Here is a 10,000-nt window from a genome sequence, read left to right as displayed (position 1 = left end):
TGTTTTTACATAATCAAAAAGCATTTTAAAAGGTCTTGTAGTGTTCAAAAATACCATATGGCCTCGAGAAATTGTGCTCTCTCAAAGAGGAACCAACTTCACATGCACAACGGCGATGAGAATTTTCACACCTGAAAGCCATGCCATCACAATAAGAGACATCTGTTCTCAGGTCTGAAACGAGCCGTGGGTCACGCAACAGACCCAATAATGTCAGATATTCATCGTATCACTGAAAAGCTAAAATAATGCACAGAAACAAGATAAGACATACTTTATAGAACCCTGTGGGGTCATTTATCCTCTGCAGTTGACCCATCCTAGTTACTTACAATTGACCAGGATGTGGGACAGACTCAGGGATACAGACTCAGGGATACAGACTCAGGGATACAGACTCAGGGATGCAGACTCAGGGATGCTGACTCAGGGATACAGACTCAGGGATGCAGACTCAGGGATGCAGACTCAGGGATGCAGACTCAGGGATACAGACTCAGGGATACAGACTCAGGGATGCTGACTCAGGGATGCAGACTCAGGGATGCAGACTCAGGGATGCAGACTCAGGGATACAGACTCAGGGATGCAGACTCAGGGATACAGACTCAGGGATGCAGACTCAGGGATACAGACTCAGGGATGCAGACTCAGGGATGCAGACTCAGGGATACAGACTCAGGGATACAGACTCAGGGATACAGACTCAGGGATGCAGACTCAGGGAGGCAGACTCAGGGATACAGACTCAGGGATACAGACTCAGGGATACAGACTCAGGGATGCAGACTCAGGGATGCAGACTCAGGGATACAGACTCAGGGATGCAGACTCAGGGATACAGACTCAGGGATACAGACTCAGGGAGGCAGACTCAGGGAGGCAGACTCAGGGAGGCAGACTCAGGGATGCAGACTCAGGGATGCAGACTCAGGGATGCAGACTCAGGGGTACAGACTCAGGGATGCAGACTCAGGGATACAGACTCAGGGATACAGACTCAGGGATGCAGACTCAGGGATACAGACTCAGGGATACAGACTCAGGGATACAGACTCAGGGATACAGACTCAGGGATACATTCTCAGGGATGCAGACTCAGGGATACAGACTCAGGGATACAGACTCAGGGATGCAGACTCAGGGATACAGACTCAGGGATACAGACTCAGGGGTACAGACTCAGGGATACAGACTCAGGGATACAGACTCAGGGATGCAGACTCAGGGATGCAGACTCAGGGATGCAGACTCAGGGATACAGACTCAGGGATACAGACTCAGGGATGCAGACTCAGGGATACAGACTCAGGGATGCAGACTCAGGGATGCAGACTCAGGGATACAGACTCAGAGATGCAGACTCAGGGATGCAGACTCAGGGAGGCAGACTCAGGGATACAGACTCAGGGATGCAGACTCAGGGATGCAGACTCAGGGATACAGACTCAGGGATACAGACTCAGGGATGCAGACTCAGGGATACAGACTCAGGGATACAGACTCAGGGATACAGACTCAGGGATACAGACTCAGGGATACAGACTCAGGGATACAGACTCAGGGATACAGACTCAGGGATGCAGACTCAGGGATACAGACTCAGGGAGGCAGACTCAGGGATGCAGACTCAGGGATGCAGACTCAGGGATGCAGACTCAGGGAGGCAGACTCAGGGATGCTGTGAAGAGGGTGGATATGACACGCAGTCCAGGAGCAGGCACAGGCGATGGTCACAGTCTAGGCAGACGGGTTCATGAAGGGCAAGCGAAGTGTAATCAGAAGAACAGGCAGAGTTCAAAAACCAAGCAGACAGTCCAAACAAGCAAAAGTACAAACATGAGATCCAAAAACTCAGAGGGGCAAAAGTCAAACAAAGTTCAAAAACCAGAAAATCCCAAAAACAAGGTACAGAAAAACAGACAGCAACAGGCTAGAACCAGGGAACAGAATCACAGATAAGATGAACTCGCACTGAACAAACGAAACAGACAGGTATATATAGAACAGGTAACAAGAATCAGGTGTGCAAACTGGTGACTAGATAAACAAGGAACCGGTGAGACAATCAAGTGAAGGACAGAAAGGAAGTCCATATAGGCAGTGAAGGACAGGAAGGAAGTCCATATAGGGAGTGAAGGACAGGAAGGAAGTCCATATAGGGAGTGAAGGACAGGAAGGAAGTCCATATAGGGAGTGAAGGACAGGAAGGAAGTCCATATAGGGAGTGAAGGACAGGAAGGAAGTCCATATAGGGAGTGAAGGGCAGAGACATAAATGAGGAGTGAGACACAGGGAGAGGAAGAAACAATGGGATGATATAAATAAACTGTAATGCAAATAGATTACAAATATATTATAGTTCTATTACAAATAGAACAAAAATCTGCTTCTTTTTGCCGTTCATGAAAATAAATAGATTTTCTGGAGAAACAATTCTATGCAGAATACTTGAAGCCATATTTGGTAAAAGACAGCTTTTTGTAAATCATGGCGTGGCTTGATTCAGTTAATGAACAACAACACCCTGACTTCTATTATTGGAGCTAAAATGTTAATTTCACATTGAAGTGTTTCATTCAAAATGTTTCACTCAAAACGTGGACGCAGCTCACACTCTGAAGCTGCAACAATGTGGAAATCAAACGGCTCCCAGTCCTCCCAGTCATCTCCTCTCAGGGGTGAAAACCGTCAGAATCTGTCATCCTGCTTGGCACATTTGCATAATGCAATGTCAAAAGGCAAGTAAACAATTTAATGGGCGTGAGAGTGTTTTTCTTCAAATCAACAAGTTTGTAGATCTGTCTTGAACAGTTTACACTCAGTGGTGAGCTCTGATGTGTTTACATCTTGAGAAACAGCTTGTTCGAGGTTCCCTCCATCTGGTGCTCCACAAACACTCCTTTCATCTCTTCATCTCTCTTCCCCCCACAAATGTTCCATAATTTCAGCTCAAGCTGCAGGACTTCAGGAGCGTCACAGACATTTATAAATGCCTTATAAAGCAGTCATGACATGGTTACAAAGTTGTTACTAACACTTAATATGCAGATGAATCAAATATAGCACATCACTGTAGCAGAGATGTGTAAACACACAAAGACACAGGAATAGCAGGTCTATTGTACAGATGTGCCTCAGGAAGCTACTATGCCCTGACAAATAGACTGAACCAGGAAGAATAAACCTCACTGTCTCACTGCCTCTTTGTCTCACTGTCTCTCTCTCCCCCTCTGTCTCTGTCTCTCTGTCTCTGTGTCTCTGTGTCTCTCTCTCCCTCTCCCTCTGTCTCTCTGCCTCTCTGCCTCTCTGTCTCTCTGTCTCTCTGTCTCTCTCTCCCTCTGTCTCCCTGTCTCTCTGTGTCTCTGTGTCTCTGTGTCTCTGTCTCACTGCCTATCTGTCTCTCTGTCTCTCTGTCTCTGTCTCTCTCTCCCTCTCCCTCTCCCTCTCCCTCTCCCTCTCTGTCTCTCTGTCTCTGTCTCTCTCTCCCTCTCTCTCTCCCCCTCTGTCTCTGTCTCTCTGTCTCTGTGTCTCTGTGTCTCTCTCTCCCTCTCCCTCTGTCTCTCTGCCTCTCTGTCTCTGTGTCTCTCTGTCTCTCTCTCCCTCTGTCTCCCTGTCTCTCTGTGTCTCTGTGTCTCTGTGTCTCTGTGTCTCTGTGTCTCTGTCTCTCTGTCTCTCTGTCTCACTGCCTATCTGTCTCTCTGTCTCTCTGTCTCTGTCTCTCTGTCTCTGTCTCTCTCTCCCTCTCCCTCTCCCTCTCCCTCTCCCTCTCCCTCTCTGTCTCTCTGTCTCTCTGTCTCTCTCTCCCTCTCTCTCTCCCCCTCTGTCTCTGTCTCTCTGTCTCTGTGTCTCTGTGTCTCTCTCTCCCTCTCCCTCTGTCTCTCTGCCTCTCTGCCTCTCTGTCTCTGTGTCTCTCTGTCTCTCTCTCCCTCTGTCTCCCTGTCTCTCTGTGTCTCTGTGTCTCTGTCTCTCTGTCTCACTGCCTATCTGTCTCTCTGTCTCTCTGTCTCTCTGTCTCTCTGTCTCTGTCTCTCTGTCTCACTGCCTATCTGTCTCTCTGCCTCTCTGTCTCTCTGTCTCTCTGTCTCTCTGTCTGAGATACCCGTTCCCAGTCCTGATCGCAGAGATAGAGCAGGAATGTGTGATGAGAGAGGGTGAGGGGTGAAATTTGGGATGGTCTGTTTGGGATGGCCCCTGGGTTAACCAGCACCCAGAAACAGTGCGCTAAAGCTCTGGGTGATAAGGGTTCGCTCTGGCTTTCCCACGGTGACTGCTGGGAGATAGAGCTGCAATGCACCATGGGAGCTGGGGGCAGGGGTGGGCCCCATGAAAAGATTTCCCACACCAGAAAAGGCCGTGTTCTTATATCTGTGGGCCCCTGCTAGTCAGAGCCCTTGGAGTCATGTCCCTGATTATTAATCCTGCTGCAGCTGGAGCACGATGAGGCAGCCTTGCAGCCATGTAGAAAATGTCTCACAGTGGTCAAATCTGGAGGCAAACGGGTGTTTGTGTACACAGATAATGAGCCAACTGAGCCCGTAAGGAAATAAGTGGAAATGAAATTAAATGAAAACCAGCGTGAGCAGTGGCCAGTTCCAGGTACATATCTACCTGCCCACGCACGAACCCCTCCCTGCCAGCACATTTTACAGGGTCAGATCCTAAATAAACTGGGCCTTCTGATTTCACTTTCTGTTGATTTCAAAGATGTCATTTCCACAAAACAGTAGCTGAGGTGTATCTGTTTCTGAAGGACCTCCATATGGCAGTGGTCATCATTGTAGTCCCTGGAGACCCCCACCACCCATACCATCCCTGAAGACCCCCCCAAAAAACGAAACTATTTGAATGTCTGCAGTTTGAAAGTAAGTACATGTCCAATTTTGAATTCTTAAAAATGGCAGCCCCATCATTGACAGATGCTGCTGTAGATATAAATATAAAAAAGTTTAAGTTTATAACCAATAATCAAACAACATCCACACCCTTCTCAGAGCCTGGCTCTCTCTCAGCTCTTCTGTGATCTGAATGATTGTGCCCTGGCTGTTCTTCATATCAGACTCCAATGGCTTTCCCACACTGCATTTCACAGTGATGCTGAGACCTGCTTCATGTCTAATTTTAAGAACACTCTTCCCCCTGCTCCTGGCTTTGGATAACTCACAGATTTGGGTAAATTCTGCTGACGGAACTGGCTGTGAACATGTACTCTCAGGTATGTGGCAGATGGCGGTTTAAGATTCCAGAACTGCCTGCTACTCTTGCTTACCACGAATAAGCAATCTTTTACACCAATCTTTATTAAATCTTTTCTTTGCTGAATCAATTTTGATTCAGTAAATGGACCCAAAATACCATGTGTGTCAACAATGTCTTTTTCAAGAGGAGGATCAAAGGCAGACAACATCATTTGATGTTTTTTTGAGATTCACATTTACTTCAAAAGATTTCATGGTCTCACACAAATTTGGTTTATGGCTTGATAGCCAGAACGTGTTTGCATTCATCTCTGAAGCCTTCGTCTTTGTTGCGGGGAACATCACAGAGACCTTTGTTCACCAGGCCGATGCCAGACAATTGCAGTTCTGTTTCGCTGTTGTGATATTAGTCAAACGTAAGAGGGGGCAAAGAGGAACGCTGGGTAATGTAAGACAAATATAAACCCCAGCCTTTTTATTTCACACAGGAAGTCCTTTATACGGCATTGCCCGAGAGACTCCACTTCACTTTGGGGAAAAAGAGGCTCCTGCCTTCAAGGCCTACTCTCATTATGTGGCCAGATGTACCTCCTCGATAGCGTGCAAGTATTTTTTAATCATGTTTCTAATCATTATCAAAATAACACAGTCTGCAGATGATGATACTGGTATTCAGTGCAACAGGGGTGCACCCTAACCCTAACCCTAACCCCGGACACACACACACACACACACACACACAAACACACACACACAGTCACACACTCACACACACAGTCACACACACACACACACACACACACACAGACACACTCACACACACTCACACACACAGTCACACACACACACACACACACACACACACACACAGACACACTCACACACAAACACACACACACTCACACACACACACATACACACACACACACACACACAGTCACACACACACACACACACACACACAGACACACTCACACACAAACACACACACACTCACACACACACACACACATACACACACACACACACACACACACACACACACACACACACACACACAGAAGAAAGGGTTTTAAATGGTTCCTCAATGTTGTCTGACCCTAACCCTAACCCTACCTCACTGGCTCTTTGTTGGGCAAAATCGTTCAATCGGCACAGTAAAATGTCTGTGTTAATTTAACTCAAAACGGAGAATACATGATAATATATTAATATACCATAATATAGTCAGTAAGTGTTGAGTTACCAATGAATATTTCCCCACTGTCAGGGAGCTTTCACACCTACCATGGATGGTTCCATAGAGAGCTAAAAAACATTCTGCGAAGGAGAGAAGCCAAAGAACCCTTTCAAACATTTTTCTTAGAGACCGTTTACAGACTCAGAGAGCTGATGAACGAGCTGGTCTGCTCTATAGCCAGGCTGCCCAACCCTGTTCCTACCATCCTGCAGCACAGCACACCTCCTGCGTGGGACAGTAGATCTCCAGGAACAGGGTTGGTTAGCCCTGCTCTATATCCTAACCAGCCGAAAGGGCTGATCCCTGTTCAGGCGTCATAAAGTGCTGCATAATAGGTTAGCTGATCCAGGACCAGGCCTACCCTGTCCATATCCTAACCTGATGCATAAAAGCTAAAGGACACAACTGTTCTGAGATCAGCTATACTAGTTTGAGATAGTCTGAGTCATACACCAGAGCACATTATCTCTATCCTATTCAGCTGGAACCAGTAAGACTGCTGGAGAACACTGACTGGATTTCATAATCTAAAAAAAATACACCGGATGACAAACACTCACACACTCACACACTCACACACTTACACACACATAAAGACATACACACACAAACACACACACAAACACACACTCATTGGCAATGCAGATGCCTCATGAAAGATTCCAGATTTACAAGCTTTGCTTATTGGCTGGCTGTATTTCAAAATAGAAAAAAATGATGGGTCCTGATTGGGTCACATTCAGGAGGCAAGGCGATTGGCTGTTTCACCCGAATGGGAGAGAACAGCACTTATGAAATATGCCTTTCAACACACCCAAGGGGCCACAGCATTCCTCTACAGATTGCTCAATTCCTGCTTGAATGTGATTGTTTTTAAATGTGTACTGTAGCTGCAATTGTGTAATACTTGCAATAATTCTAGTGTTTTTTTATTGTAACTGTATTGTTGAACTTGTTGACCGTAACCTCCACGGTCCTGCCCGGTCTCTTACTAAATACATTTTAACCTTGCTCGTATTAAATTCAAATAAAATGGAGTGAGCTCCTTTCTGCTGGGGCATGTCAGCTGGGGCGTGTCAGCTGGGGCGTGTCAGCTGGGGCGTGTCAGCTGGGGCATGTCAGCTGGGCCGGAAGGTTGCTGCTGTGAGCGACGGACAGTAATGACCTCACTGAACTATGGAGTTTGGATCCTGTCAAGCTGAGCTGCTGATTGGATGCGTTTATACAAGCTGAGCTGCTGATTGGATGCGTTTATACAAGCTGAGCTGCTGATTGGCTACGTTTATACAAGCTGAGCTGCTGATTGGATGTGTTTATACAAGCTGAACTGCTGATTGGCTACGTTTATACAAGCTGAGCTGCTGATTGGATGCGTTTATACAAGCTGAGCTGCTGATTGGATGCGTTTATACAAGCTGAGCTGCTGATTGGATGCGTTTATACAAGCTGAGCTGCTGATTGGATGCGTTTATACACTGGCCACATCGGGTCACATGACTAATCTCTCTCCACTGCTCTGCAGTGCCAGCAGGACTTCTGCAGGGGAACTGGGGACTGTAGAGGGGCACTGGGGACTGTAGAGGGGCACTGGGGGTTGTAGAGGGGAACTGGGGGTTGTAGAGGGGAAATGGACATTATCTCACCTCAAACAAGCTGTGCCATGCCCTCAGTGTACACAGCCACTGCCAAATGTAGCTTTACCTCCAGTCCTGGAGGGCCACAGTGTCTGCAGGTTAAACTCCAGTCCTGGAGGGCCACAGTGTCTGCAGGTTTAACTCCAGTCCTGGAGGGCCGCATTGTCTGCAGGTTTAACTCCAGTCCTGGAGAGCTGCAGTGTCTGCAAGTTTAACTCCAGTCCTGGAGGGCCGCAGTGTCTACAGGTTTAATTCCAGTCCTGGAGAGCCTCAGTGTCTGCAGGTCTTTGTAGTTTTCTTTTCAATCAATCAGTAGTCAATGTTGGTCTTGTTAACAAAGTATGAGTCTTTAGCCAGTCAGTGATTTGAATTAACTGCCAAAACACACTGAAAGGCCAGCTGACACTCCAGCCCCCCAGGATTACAATCTGCAATCCCCCAGGGCTATGACTCGATCCCCCCTCACTGCACACACCACCTCTATGAGACTATAGGTCTCACAAAGCACCTTCGGGTTTGTTATTGTAAAGAGAAATCTCAATCAACAAGCATTCATCTGTCTTACTTAGCCTGGTTCAGTCATGCTTTGGGTATATTCATATGTGATATGAATGATAAATACTGTTATTGCTGAAAACCACCTTGAACATAATATTGGGAATACTGCGCGTCCTTGGTGAGCTGGTGTTAAGAATAAGAAAACAAAACATTTGAAAAATATCATCAATCACACACACACAAACGCCAAATGTGCACACACACACACACACACACACACACACACAAACACACACACACACACACACACATACACACACACACACACACACACACACATAATACATAATACATATGCGTGCACAAACACACGCATACACATGCATGCACACACACACACACAAAGGCACATGCACACACACAAACACACAAACACACATTCACATGCATATACAAACACACACACACACACACAGACACACAAACACACAAACACACACACAAACACAGAGACACATATACAGACACACACACACACACACACTCACACACACACGCACAGACACGCACACGCAAACACACAGAGACACATATACAGACACACACACACACAAACACACACACACACACACACACACACACACAAACACACATACACACATACATACACATACACACACACATACACATGCATGCACACACACACAGGCACATATACACACATAAACACACAAACACACAGAGACACATACACATGCATATACAAATACACACACACACACGCACAAACACACATACACAGACACACGCAAACACACAGAGACACATATACAGACACACACGCACACACACGGTACTTTAGCTTTAGCCTGAGACGGTGCTTTAGCCTGAGACACTGCTTTAACTTTAGCCTGAGATGCTGCTTTAGCTTTAACCTGAGACGCTGCTTTTGCTTTAGCCTGAGATGCTGCTTTAGCTTTAGCCTGAGATGCTGCTTTAGCTTTAGCCTGAGACGATGCTTTAGCTTTAGCCTGAGATGCTGCTTTAGCTTTAACCTGAGATGCTGCTTGAGCTTTAGCCTGAGATGCTGCTTTAGCTTTAGCCTGAGACGATGCTTTAGCTTTAGCCTGAGATGCTGCTTTAGCTTTAACCTGAGATGCTGCTTGAGCTTTAGCCTGAGACACTGCTTTAGCTTTAGCCTGAGATAATGCTGAGACGTTGCTTTAGCTTTAGCCTGAGACGCTGCTTTAGCTTTGCCTGAGAAGATGCTTTAGCTTTAGCCTGAGATGCTGCTTTAGCCTGAAATGCTGCTTTAGCCTGATACGGTGCTTTAGCTTTAGCCTGAGACGCTGCTTTAGCTTTAGCTGGAGACAATGCTTTAGCCTGAGGAGATGCTTTAGCTTTAGCCTGAGACGGTGCTTTAGCTTTAG

The sequence above is a fragment of the Conger conger genome, chromosome 9 (genome assembly GCF_963514075.1).
Source record: "Conger conger chromosome 9, fConCon1.1, whole genome shotgun sequence".
NCBI lineage: Eukaryota > Metazoa > Chordata > Actinopteri > Anguilliformes > Congridae > Conger > Conger conger.
Note: the sequence above shows the minus strand (reverse complement) of the source record.